The 14,648-nt window shown below is 47.2% G+C and overlaps 1 protein-coding gene across 2 annotated transcripts in view; it reads left to right on the forward strand.

Annotated features, from left to right (window-relative positions):
- Positions 1 to 14,648, forward strand: part of LOC144818754 (uncharacterized) — a 250,040-nt gene that overhangs the window by 4,690 nt on the left and 230,702 nt on the right. The window lies entirely within an intron of this gene.

Here is a 14,648-nt window from a genome sequence, read left to right on the forward strand (position 1 = left end):
GGGGCATGGAGGCGATAGATGATGACGAGTGGCAGGAGGCCAAGATGGCTGCTCAGATGTTTTCCTTCAACCTCTAATTTATGACTGATCGAAATTGGTTACTTCCACACAATTTACTGTAGCCTTGAGCGATTATAAAAAGAATGGGCAGGATCCGTACCGCAGCATGCATGCACTGCCATAATCCAGAAGGGACTTTCTACCATATGATCTGGGCAAGCCATATTAACACCAAATACTGGCCCGCCATGCACCAATGCTGTAGCCAGTACTCTTCACGTGCCCACTGACATGGAACCAAAAGCCAAGCACTGAACCCCGCCCACCCCACCCCACTGCAAGTCTGGATTTGAAGCATGAAAACGGTAAAGGAGAGACAACAGAACAGAGGTTCGAAAGCAAAATGAGGGAGGTGTGGGGAGCAGAATACAGTGGCAGGGGGAGGGGAAGGGTGGCGGAACCTTAGTTAAGTTGAATCATTCTGTGCTTCGTACTTGCTCCACAGAGAGGAATGGAAGTGACGTTTGGCTTGCACTGGCCAATAAGGAGGTTGAAAAGAAGAGTGAAACAGAAGCCAACAAATGGTAAGCAATGGGTATTGATAAAATTATGTGTAGTGCAACTCCTGAAGGAGTAGTCGTCCTACGAGTTGTCTATGTGCTGCGGTCTACATGTTTCAGCCCCATGCGTGGTTGTCAGGGCTTTCTTCAGGACCAGGGTGATATACTCTCTGTGTCCGATTTGGTAGATGGAGTGTCCTCGCATGGAGACCTATCGTTGGTCCCCCATGGTCCCGTGACCATGGGGGACCAACGATAGGTCTCCATGCGAGGACACTCCGTCTACCAAATCGGACACAGAGAGTGCCTCCCCCCAGAGCCCCGTTTTCTGCAACGAACATTGTGGCATTGATTTTTTGCTACCCTGGAGTACCAGTGAGTACACCAGCACTTTTCATTTTCAATTTTCCACACACACCTTAGCGCGTGTGTAGTAATTTCACTTTCACGTGACACTTTCACTTTGCCACTCACTTAATACCACCCTGGTCCTGAAGAAAGCCCTGACAACCACGCATGGGGCTGAAACATGTAGACCGCAGCACATAGACAACTCTTAGGACCACTACTCCTTCAGGAGTTGAACTACACATAATTTTATCAATACCCTGGGCCGCCAATAATAAAATACAAAGGCAAGGATTCCCAGAGGTATTTTTTAACCAAACACTCACATCACACCATCGCACCTACACCTGCTCCGCTGTAATCGGGCGTCGTAGCACAACCAGGTGGCACTCGGCCGCCTGGTTGGGGCCCCAATGATGAAGCATGACACCAACCAGGTTGGTGTGTGAGGGGCCTTTTAAAACACCAAGTGTGTCCCAGTTTGAGGCCACGAAAACAGTGACTAAAACTGACACATAGTGGGCTTGTCCACATTGTTTACCTGAAAGCAAATAGAAACAAAGCGCTATGGTGCAGCCAGGGTTGGCCACATCATAGAGCTTTTATTGTTTACTTGGGGAGCGATTTGGCTCTGTTAACGTTTTCTTAAGATGTTGCTCAACAGCACGAGCTGCTGTGCTACTTTACTCAAAGTAAATAAAAATAAAGCGCTATGGCGTAGCCAGTTTTGACCGCATAATATCGCTTTCTTTTTTTTAACTTTAAGACATTACCAATGCTTGTATTATTTCTTGTTCTTCTCGTCTTCAGTCACCAAGGTACCAGGCTCAGGATGAAATGTCACCGGTGCTGATAGTAAATTGATGTATTTAAATTAGATTAACGTCACAGCCCACCTAGTTGACTGCTTCCCCTGCCAGTGCATTCTCATTAAAAAAGAAAAAGATCACAAACTAAGCCAAAACCTGGCCCTAGCAAAGGTAGAAAAGTCATATGACTGGCAAGCCAGATGTCCAGTAGGCTAGTCAGACCATGCAGGTGTTTGAGTAGCTGGACAATACACTTGGCAAATTGCTCATGTGTCGCCTTTTGTATACTAGTGTAGGTATGCTCTTTCGCTAGGACTCACTTCACCAAGTCAAAAGTGCAAAACTGTCTTTATTTGCTTTACAAACTATAAGATATGTTGCACAGCAGCCTGTACTGCAGTGCAATAGACCTTAAAATAGCCCAGGGTTGGGGGTGACAAGCAACCATCTTCTGTGGGTAGAGGATGTGACGTTATGGCCAGAACTGCTGACTGATGAATCCAGAGTTGCTGCATCAGCTCAACATCCTGTGATTATGGGGAAAATCACTTAATCTCCCCATGCCTAAAGTACAAAAATGTGTTCTTGTGTAATATTAAAACAGGAACAAATATGTACTTGTGAAGTGTAACTGGTGCTCAGGTAAAGTGCTCCAATACCTTTGGTCGAGGTATATCCGGGGGGGGAAAAAAAGCAACAAGAGGGAGGAGGGTGGGAAACAAAGATGGCAAAAGGGGACTCGAGACCTACAGGACGAGGAAGAGTAGAAAAATAAACAAGCATTTACAATGCAACGGTTTCGCCTTTGCAAAAGTTAGAGCTATTGGCAGAGGAATTCGTGTTTACCTGTATCAGAAAAGCGACACTTCATAGGCTGGGTTAAGAAAGATCCTTTAGAGCTTGGTGCTGGTTCTCCGGTTTCCTTGCCCCCCTTCCCCTCTCCTCCCTGTTTGACAATCAGACTTTTTTCCCAAAGCTACAGAAATAAAGTACACACTGTACTGTAGCAGCAGCAGTTAGGTAAACATGCCATTAGAACAGGATACAGAATTGACTACGAAGATGGCACACTTTTGTAGAAGGGAGGTAACAGGTTTTGGAGCAACACAGTGGATGCGTGCACAAGAGCTGTGAGTAAGGGTGCTTGCTCTGTCTCTATGCCTACTTCCAGAATAAATGTACAAATTGATTACAAGTCGCGCCAAGTACAGTGAAAATGAATTTGCCCGTCTTTAATTTTCGCGAGGCCAGGCAAGTGGTGCCTGGTGACCGTCCGCACTAGACTTCATGCTTACGCACAAAATAATGCAGCAAACGGGACGGGCGAATAACCCTTCCCTTCCCCAACCACCTCCCAGAGATGCTGGCATGCCGGGACGAATGGTAGCACGAAGTAGTTTGACCTACTTCAAAGCAGGCACCCTGGCGAGCCGCCGCCGCCGGAATGCCCCGTATTGTAATGAGCCTAAGACAAAACGCCATTGCACCAGCTTATCTACGCCCAAGCGGGCACACGCTCTGAAAGCCTCGTAGTAGTGAATTTAGCAAGGCACGACCGTCAGACAGTCCCGTCACACTTTACAATAAAGACTCTGCAGCACCCAGGCGTCGCTCTCGGCCGAGCTCTGCTTGCCGGACAGCGAGCAGCACTCCTTGGAGACACAGTGGAAATGACCAAAACATGCCGAGAAAAAAAAAAAAAAAACATCCGCCCACCGCCGCATGACGTTCAAAAAGGGGCGGGATGAGAAAAAATCTACGGAACGCCCACGAATCTGCTCCGAGAATTACGGACAGATCTCTTTTCCAATGGCTAGCCTCCATTTATGGAGCTAGCCAATGGAAGAGAGAGGCGGGTGAAAGGCCCTTACTGAAAATCAAAAGATTTCGCCTGCACGACGCCAGGCGAAACCTAAAAAAAAGTATCCGGAAGGAGCCTTAGGCCAGTGAAAGAACACTGGCCATAGGAAACAGCACTTGAACAATGCTCTACAGCAGAGATAAAGACTGAAGCCCAGGATTAAGCCGGAGACATCGACCAGTACGAAGCAAGGAAGAGACAGTGACCCGGGAGCCAATCAGTGGTAAGAAAAAGTAAGTAATGGGTTGGCTATAAGCATCTTTTAAGCTTTGCTGCGTGCTGTAGGCGAAACCTAAAAAGGAAACAAACAAAGAATGAAGGAAAGCCAGAAGAAAGAATGAACAAAAGCAAAAAGAAAGGAAAGAATGTAAAAAAGGAAAGAACAAATGAGACCAAAAGGAAAGTAAAGATGAAAAGAAGGCAAGAGCGAAAGGAAAGAATGAAAGAAAACAAAAAGTATTACAAGTGCTGCAAAGTAAACATGTTAAAGGCTGATTTTTTCCTGGGAAAAGTTTATTGAAGAACCACTGTTGAAATTGAGTCCAGCATATATGTGTACTAAAGAATTGTCCGCTTCTGAATTCACATGTCGGTTTGTGTAATGCTTGCATAGTGAAAAGAGGATAACAGTACACAACAGTTTCAAATGGACTCCATCTGTTATGCTGTGAAATAGCAGCAGTCCGATTTAAATGTGGGACACTTTAAAAGGAATTTAAAACAGCATTAGCAGGAGACTGGAATTAATGAAGCATGAAATGTGTCCGGTGCTTACATCTGTTATAAAGGTCTGGCTTTTATCTCCGCCTCTAATCACAAAGGCTACACTAAAGTAATTACAATGTCAAAATACGGACTGAAGAGAACTACCTTTTAAGCGGATGTGCTCATTGTCAAAGAGCAAAATGCAGTTACTCAAAAGGAAATTAACCAGTGGCAGAAGTTGTCTGACCCATTGCCAATGGATGAAGAGAGGTAGCTGAAAGCCCTTTTAAGTATATTCTACATTACTTTGGTAAAAGCGAAAGATCTTGACTAATACCAGGCCCAAAACTAAAGTAAGCAGTTAGTGCCACTTTGCTTGGCCAAAAGCTGTGCACAAGAGCTGTGAGTAAGGGTGCTTTTAGTTAGAGAAGTGTGCTGAGAGCTTGCCTTGCTCTGTCTCTATACCTTCATTTCACATGTCCTATAGCTTTTCACAAGGGGTTCTCTGGGCACTGGGCTGGTAGAAGGGCCAGACCTAAAAGCATGGCAGTTCATTTGGCGGTACAGGGGCATGGCCAAAAAGGGGGCTTTATAATGGGCTTTAATGTTCCTAGGGCCAGGTCATGTTGTGAGGTACCATTTCAAAGGTCGTAAAAAACATTCTGGCTTCTCCGCAGCAGTTTATTTTTGTAATACAGACAACAGTCCATTAGGAAGGACCCTAATGGTTGCTATTTCTTCTGCCAGCTATGTGATGGCACTGATGTTTTTCATTAGACACCAGTTATATGCCTTCTGCAATTGGATGGTTTGTTAGAAGTTCATGTGAATGCTTTGTACCTGCTATTGGTGGCGCTGGTGAACTGGACTTAGCTGATACTGCCTTCAGTCAGTTTTTAAAAGATTGATTCCGTGTTCACTGGTGTTCTTCAGGTCTACTTCTGACACCAATTTTGACACTGAGCGTGAGGAGACACTGGTTTGCAGGCAAGATACTGTATTCAACTATTCCCCATGGATATTACGATATTTCGAGCAAGAATAATGAACATCCATAAGCACAGTTCAATCATTCTTTGGAGGGGGTGAGATTCCCAAATAGTCTTTTCCCTTCAATCAGTGTTTATGAAACGTTTATCACCCACAGTCGCCTTTTCTCATCACTTTGAGAAATCATCGTGGTAAGGATAAGCTTCCTGGAAGGTAGAGAAAAAGGCCAGTATCAATGGAGACAAACTTGGGGGCGAGGCTTCGCTGGCCACGATGGCGGACCCTACTCGCTAGACCTCTGTGCCGGGAGCCCGACTAGCGGGATCAATTGACTGCAGTAGGGGCCCCAAACCGCACCGGAGGGGGTGTGCCGCACTTGTGATCTGCAGGGCGGCAGCAGAGGTAATGATCCCAGGGATAAAAAGGAGAACACAGCGCTTTGCTGGCGAGCCGCGTGGCAGGAGCCGCCTGACCCCGAGATAATAGCCTCCCACGGCCTTCCAGAGCAGAGAGAGAATCCCTGACCGATCGGGAACCCAGCAATGGTGAGGGGCGGATTGGCCCCGGGGAGGTGAGCGAGGGAGTACTGAGGCGCACAAGATGGTTGTGGAGGGAGTATCATGAGGCGACAGCAAGCGGTGCCACCGGGCAGCACCGCCGAGGCCTCACCCCCACTGTGGACTGGGAGGGCCCCTGTGGGGTGTGCCCTTGAAGCCGGTGACTGCTGTGCTCCCACAACGACCCCTGAGGGCCACTCGGCAGCTTCCGTGGCCCACAGACGAGGAGGTCAACTCGAGCCCCAGATACTGCAGAGAGTGGGGGTTCCACCCACCGGAGGGCAGCAAGGACTGCGCACAGTCGACGTGGGAGCGCAAATAGGGTGAGTCGTACAGGCACCAAGTGGGCAGGGAGCCAGAGGCCGTGACATAAGCCCTAAAGATCTCTCCGCAGAGTTAAGTAAGGGAACACCCTCTGCTCTGTGCACGGCGATAGCTATCATACACCCAGAACTGGAGGGTCAAGAAACTGCACCAACTGGCACTGTCAGCAGAGAGAACGCAAAAGACATAGAACATAAAACCAGCCACATAACGTCATACACCACTATAAAGCGTCAGCACAGCAAGTCGCGCAGAGCTGCCACAAGTCGAAGCGAGCACCTGATAAGTGGATCACCAGGAACACACTGAATAGTGCGCCATATGGCACAAGATGCCATGGGGAGGAAAACACCCCTCTTCCCAGCTGCCACTCCTAAAGGACGGACTCTGCCGGGCAGCGGGGCTCCCCTCGTCTCTATCCCAGGAGGCTCTTGGGCCTAGAGGACTCTGAGAGCCACGTTGACATTGATTCCAGGAGGCGGCACTGAGGAATCGTACAAACCTGGGTACAGGGAGGCGGGCACGAGAGGCTCCAAGGCGCCTAACTCCTGAGGTTGGGGAGCGACCATCAGAGAGGCAGAGGGCACTTCCCCCTTCGCTGTTGCACACGGAAAGGGCCATTAGGTGTGCTCCCACAAAGAAGGCCTAAAAGAGGAGAAGTGGCGGAGACGTAAGACACCGAGCGGGGCGACAAGCCCAAACAACCGACTCGGGGAACGGTGCTGAAGCAGCCAAAGGGTCCCCCTCTCCTACCCAGTCCACCCACAAACCTTAGCAGCACTGTGATACCGCCCCTCAGGGGGCCCACCAGCAGCAGGCCTCAGGTGCCTCGGCCATGCTGCAACGCAAGCAGAGCCATAGCCCCAACCGGACCATTGAAGAGGGGGCCTTGGCAAACTGGCCCGAGTCAACTCATTTACAGAGACTGGACTGGAGCGATCACGGGGGTGCGGAGGAGGAGAAGGGGAGGCTGACCCTGCCAAGCATCACCATGGCGCAATACCCATAGGCCCGCCACCCCTCCAGGAGGGTGCTGGGAACGCGACTAGGACAAACTAACGGAGTGGCTGGGTGCTTGCATCGTGGACCGCGACCATGGGACGCTTAAAGACAACCAGGGGACCCCAGCCCCTCAATCAGACGAGGCCGGCACCAGCAGGTCAGAAGGCAAGCGCAAACCCCAATGCCATCATGTCGGATAAACTGGACAAGGTACTAGCGGCCATAGAGCATTCACGAGTTACAAATGAGAAGAGCTTCGGTACCCTGGCCACAGACCTCAATCTGCTATGGGATGACCACAGAAAGCTGGCAGACCAGTTGGGAGATGGGGGGGAAAAAACGCTCTCAGCAATGATACCTCAAACTAAAGCACAACAGGACTCCATCAAAGACTTGCAGGCCCGTGGCGCGACTCTAGAGGACAGAACAGATGACCTGGTAGGGTACTCCAGGCGAAGCAACCTGTATATCCTGAACTTACCGGAGGGAGTGGAGTGAAAAGATCCTGTTGAATATGCAGAGGCCTAGCTCCGGCCCTTTATACCACAAGAAGAACTCCCCTCATATTTCTCAATCGAAAGGGCACACAGGGTTCCGGCACAACGACTGCCCCCGGGCTTGCGTCCTCGCCCCATACTTGTAAAGTTACTCCACTTTCGGGACCGGGATGCCACATTACGGGCGACCAGACAGAATGCTCCCATCATGGTCGAGGAGAAAAACGTCATGCTCTTTCCAGAGTGGTACAACAGAAATGAGCATCATTTCCGTAGCTAAAAAGACTACTACGAGATAAAGGCATGCAATATTCTTTGTTGTTCCCGGCAAAGCTCAAAATAATCCATAACAATACTATTATGTTCTTCACGGACCCGCAGGAAGCAGCAAACTGGATGGACCTGAACCTAAATGGGGGCTCACAGCAGAGAAACGCTGCAGCACCTGAACTCTAGACAGCTAATCCCCCAAGACGAGGAGCACCCGGAGTCAATCCTGAAAGGAACCACTTCCTAAAACAGTAGCACTGCTGGACCTGGAGCAGATCGTAGCGGAGCGCAGACAGGCCATACATGCAGCGGCAGAAATGGGGGCAAATCTCTCAACCTCGGATCATGAAGACACGCCACATATTTTCACGCCCGAAGAAGAAGATCCCAATGACTAAAGTGACTCTAATGAGAACTCTGGGGTCCTGCCCTCCGTCACACCGCAGGTGGCCGACACGCTTATATGAAGTTCAATCGCCAATGCTGACACGTTACCCTCGGTCGTGAGAGCGGCCTTGCCCCTTAATTCCACATACCACACTGAGTGTCATCTTAGTGCTTGCTCCCAACTAACATAGGAGTGACACCCCACTAGATACATACGAAATGTTAGTGGGTACATAATTGTACCGGTTTGGATATGCTGTCTGTTGCAGCAGATCCCCTGTATTGGGTATTCAGCCCCAAAGAGTTCTAGTTTAACCCCTCGCCCTACCTGATCTTATACCAACCCCATCACAAAGGGCTGAACAATTCGCTGGCACACTTGCACTTTGGGAGAGGCACGGGCCTGAGGGTGAATTAGGTAAAATCCACTATATATCCCCTTCATCCAGACGCCCCCCCCTCCCCCATTGGGAGAAAACGGCCGGCAAAATCAGGTTAACATGGAACAGGACGGCTCCTAGGTATCTGGGAATAAGGCTGTAACATACTCCGAGGGATCTCCTTGAGGGCAACCACTTTCAAGCCCTTTGGGGGATCAAGACCCAGGTTGCCTTCTTGCGAACACTACCCATGGCCCCCATAGGGATGGTGGCTTTATAAAAAATGAAAATAGTACCCAGTATTTTTTTTGGTGTGCAAATGTCCCAGTGATCCCTCCAGACGTTTTTTCAGGACCTAAAATCCTTACTGCTGACCCTGGTTTAGGGCGGCGGTCATAGCAGAGTAGCTATGACGACACTTCAGCTTTGCGATACGTTGGCGGGTTGGGCGCCCCTTCCATTGAGGCCTACTTCCTTGCAGTACAACTGCAGTGGATCTCGCGATGGGCAATGGGGCGTCATCTGGAGGAAACGGGAATGTCAGCGGGTCACTGTCAACTCCAGAGATAACCCGAATGCTCCTCCCAGGGACCAGACCCAATCCCTCCCACTCTGTTTTAGTGAAGGTAGCTAGATCCTGTATAATGCGGATCCACCATCTTTCTCGAACGACACCAATGTACTCCCCATTACTGCCACTAGCGTGTCTTCCTAGGGGACATAGCCACTACACATCTAGGGATTTACAAACTTTTACAGAATATGCACTCACGGAGGTGGATGCCCTGTTCACAGATGGCCAGTTAACTTCCTTTGAAGGTCTAGCAGAGGGAAGTGGGCTTCCTGCGGGACCTGCGTCACAGACAACTCATAGCAGACTGTGGGAGAACATGGGACCTGACGGAGGGAGAACCCAAAACACAACCCACACTACACGCGATATTGAATATGGGAGCAGAGAGACACCTTATCACTTGGATATTCAAATCAATCATAGACCTCACATGTGTACCACTAACACAGTTCTGGCTAAAGTGGTAAGAGGAATTTTGCTGGGCACTGCATGATAAGGATTGGTTAACCGCACTAGAGCATCATAAAAAAAGTGCAGCGTAATCGACGCTTTAAAAACATCCAATTTAACATACTACATTGCACGTACCTCACGCTGGAGCTGCTCAAGCGCATCTTCCCTGTGACACACTTTGAATGCCCACGCTGCCACATGCCAGAGCCTCCATTTGCTCATATGGTATGGTCCTGCCCCACCCTGCAGCCTTACTGGGCATTTATTACAAACTGCACTGTAAAGGGGGGCAGGATGCACACCACTTATTCCTAATTTCTCGAACTTGTCTCTTTTTATCTAAAGGGTGCGTGCTGATTGAGACTGGTGCCATGCCCTAATGGCACTAAAGTTATAAACGTCACTGTAGTGGGGCTTCATCTCGCCCCAAACAATCGCACAGCTAAATGTGCCAATTGCATAATTGTTTTCTTATTTATTCAATGTTCATCCATTTTACTCCGTGGTTTTCCAAGCTTGTCAAACTTATTCTCCAACTTTAGTTCGAGTCCACACGCTGAGTGTATATGCCGTTTCCGAGTTTTTACTGTTCAAACCGTGTCTATCCAGACTTTATGAATGAACAGGACTGAAGCATTAATTCAAATCAGGCAGCGTTTATTCAAAAAATACCCAATGCATTTCGGGCTCAACGCCCTTCTTCGGGGGTCACTGTAAATGAATAATAAATAGCCACAATCACAAATCGTGTTCTCCACTTCAGTGTAACATTTCTTAATGCTAACCCAATTTATAAACATGTTGCACGATACCAAAAAACATTTATGTCACTTAAAAAGCTTTACCCAACAAATCAATGCATTGCGAAGATCCCTGTATGCCAGACAGCCTAGCTAATATTCTCCTCCCTAATTTTATATCTTAATCCTTATCACATTCCCATTTTTCGAAAAATTGAAACCAACCCATCCCCCTGTGCCTTACGTACGAATTTCTCACAACACCTTCTTTTGTACCTGCACCCTAACAATATATCACTTGTGTTCCCCTTCAAAACCTTTCCTTATACCCATCTCTCTACAATCACCCTTTATCGAATAGTAAACCGTGTGAAAACTGCTGTGACTTGTCTCTCATGTTTACTTCCGTTCTCGAAAACCGTCATTATTTGACAGTATCACCTCTCTCTATTCCCACCCCTCCGCTTTTGGTAACTTGTCCCCCGAACCATGCCCTTGCAATGCTCTCTACTTAACACGTACCTGCCATGTGTTGTTTAAAAACCATCCGTCCTTACTCCATCTAACATCCCATCAATCTCCCTCCCATAATCCCTCTCTTATTTAACCCCTGGTTTCAACTTCCCAATTAGGCTCCTGATTCAGATTTCCCGCCCTCCCGGCGTCACTTGTTGAATATTCTTCGTAAAACACTGCATCCCCCATAATTCAGTTTGCCTTCCTATAACCAACCGGTGCAGTACACAGTAATGCAAACAAGTGTAAAGCGATGGTGTATCACGTAGTGCAAACACGTATTGAATGTGAGTATTCAATGTCATTTTCGTTTCAAAATAAACTCCTTGAGGGTCTCGAACACTGTCCTTAATGAACCACGTTGTTGTTCCTGGCGTGCAGACTCATGTTTTTTGCATCAATTTAATCAATATTCTTCATCTTCATCCTTGGGTGCTATCCTGGTGTAGGGCATTTATTACAAACTGCACTGTAAAGGGGGGCAGGATGCACACCACTTATTCCTAATTTCTCGAACTTGTCTCTTTTTATCTAAAGGGTGCGTGCTGATTGAGACTGGTGCCATGCCCTAATGGCACTAAAGTTATACACGTCACTGTAGTGGGGCTTCATCTCGCCCCAAACAATCGCACAGCTAAATGTGCCAATTGCATAATTGTTTTCTTATTTATTCAATGTTCATCCATTTTACTCCGTGGTTTTCCAAGCTTGTCAAACTTATTCTCCAACTTTAGTTCGAGTCCACACGCTGAGTGTATATGCCGTTTCCGAGTTTTTACTGTTCAAACCGTGTCTATCCAGACTTTATGAATGAACAGGACTGAAGCATTAATTCAAATCAGGCAGCGTTTATTCAAAAAATACCCAATGCATTTCGGGCTCAACGCCCTTCTTCGGGGGTCACTGTAAATGAATAATAAATAGCCACAATCACAAATCGTGTTCTCCACTTCAGTGTAACATTTCTTAATGCTAACCCAATTTATAAACATGTTGCACGATACCAAAAAACATTTATGTCACTTAAAAAGCTTTACCCAACAAATCAATGCATTGCGAAGATCCCTGTATGCCAGACAGCCTAGCTAATATTCTCCTCCCTAATTTTATATCTTAATCCTTATCACATTCCCATTTTTCGAAAAATTGAAACCAACCCATCCCCCTGTGCCTTACGTACGAATTTCTCACAACACCTTCTTTTGTACCTGCACCCTAACAATATATCACTTGTACATTCTGACATACTGACGGTCATCGGTCTGATGGGCTTCGCCTCCTGGGAGGCTAGCGCACTGGGGATTTTTAAAAGGGAAAAACAGAGGAAAGTGGATTCACGCTTCACGATATTGGCCCTACTTGCTAAGCGCAGTAATACACTACACTGGCGTTCTCCAAGCGTCCCCCCTGATCGCAGCATGGAGGGGGGCAGTCCAAAAATGGGGAGCAGCCGCAGAGGATGCCATCAGATGGGAGGAGGCATGGTGCACACCTAGACGTCCCATCTCTATGGAGTGGTCAGTGCTCCTCCGTAGCTTCAAACCGACACATAACACCCCCACGAATTCCCCAACGACCACGTAGGCGGAGCTCGACACCGTAGCACCCAGAGAAACACAGGAACCCCTTGAACGCCCCCCCCCCCCTTCCATATGAGTCCTGGTGTGAAAGTGGTTTTCAGTGCCAATAGACCAGCAGCAACTAATGCCCTCATTCCCAGCCCCCCTTCTTTCCATTCCCGAGGTATTCACCCCAGTTAGTTCAAACAGGTGAACTCTTTTTAGCCAACCTTAAGAGTAGTAAGATGCACTGAATAGAGCCTAGTAACGAACAAGCAGGGAGGAGACCCAGTTTCACAAGGCACCCATACACGATCAGACACAAGATGCCTACCAGAACAAATAAGGACTTTAATGTTTTTCTGTCTTATTGGCAATATAACTGAACGAATGTTACACGGCTATCGATGACGTTATAAAATGTATACTGTGTATGTATGTTGAAAAACAAATAAAAATGTTTACCAAAAAAAATAAAAATCAATGGGACAAACTTACTCCCATCTGATCCTTGCTCTCCCATTCTCTCCTAATGGTGGTGATTCTATCTATCAAAAACACAAAAAGTTATGGTAGGTTGCTTTTAGTCAGTCTAACCACTGGCAATCGTTCACGCGGAATTCCAACCCAACCCATTGTTCCTTTGCCCACCATACTACCCCAGATTACACCCAGCTATATGCAAATCAGTCTTGACCCTGGTCCAATAGGAACAGTCCAGCCCAAATTGTCAAGCCAGGCCCTCCCTGAAGTGGAACACAAGCAACCCAAGAATGGTTTTGTCATCATTCTACCCAACCTGTTTGGTTGTATCCCTTACTTGTGAGGAAGGTAGAGAAAAAGGTAGGCATCAATGGAGATTCTCTCACACCCATCTCATCCCATTGCCTGACTGCTACTCTCCCCTTATAGTCCCTCATGGGGAGTGCTTGTCCCACCGTCACCTCAGTTGTTTGGATAAGGTAGGTGCCCAAACTCTGAATCCTCCTACATCCCCTCACTCTCTGTTCCGTATTCTCTGAGCTAGGTCTCTTCTCATCAGTGTCACGCCCCTTCCTATAAACAGTTTCCTCTGATCTTATTACTGGGATTTCTGACATAGGGCTCTCTTCCTTACCAAATACCGCTACTGCACCTGCTGCAGAAAACAGAGTAAGACCGAACAAATTATTGTCTTCATTGTAACAGTGGTTTTATTGGCTTTTCCGTACCTATCTAGCTCCTACTTCCAGGACGGTGTTCAGAAGGTAAAGAAATAGAAAATCATGCATCCCTATGGCTTATAACATGATGGACCTACATGTGTTTGTGGGTATGCCGTTTCCATCCTTCTATAGCCCCCTTCACATCCCAGTGATGGTATACCTCTTGGAAGCTTTAAGGCGGATCCTTTACTGTACAGGTTCATGCTTTGGCTGCAAAACAAGATATCTTCATGGCAGATAAACTGTCAGGAAGTGGAAGGGGGTAAGTTATACAGTATAAGCCACAAAAAGGGTGATGTTTGGGAATAAAATATTTTTTGTTTTTGGGGAGAAGACCAGTGGTGTCTTCTTGGAGTTGGAGGCTTACCTCATGGTCGTGAGTACTGGGATAAGATATGAGATGGATGAAATGCTATTGGCATAATTGTTATTGATGATTCAAGCTGTTGGCTTTACTGATAACCATTGGGGTGATATTTATCTGTTAACTGTGCTTTTACTATTTCCTCCTTAAAATGTAAAATTGGGCTGTGTTCTGAATAATGATGGAACATTTGTCTATCACAGCACCTGAGGAGCCTCCCTAAGTAATGTGGAAATTCTTTTTAGGGTTGGTGTAAGATATTATACTGTGAACATTAGAATTGGTATTTGTTCCTGTCTTGTTTTAGTAAGTACTGGCATTGATTAGCTTGCAGCAAACAGCATATAGTCTCGAAAACTATCGCCTTTGCAAAACAGCGTGGCCTGAAACAATGGTTTGCATGTAAGTCAACAGAACCATACCTGCACTCTCAGTATTCCAGCATAGGTCTTCTACCTCATCTTCGCTTCTTGTTCACAAAACAAGTCACCAGAATTTCTGACCAGTGCATGTGCAATTGTAAAATGACGACTCCCACCCAAGTAAA

Source organism: Lissotriton helveticus, chromosome 2_1, assembly GCF_964261635.1.
Source record: "Lissotriton helveticus chromosome 2_1, aLisHel1.1, whole genome shotgun sequence".
Lineage (NCBI taxonomy): Eukaryota > Metazoa > Chordata > Amphibia > Caudata > Salamandridae > Lissotriton > Lissotriton helveticus.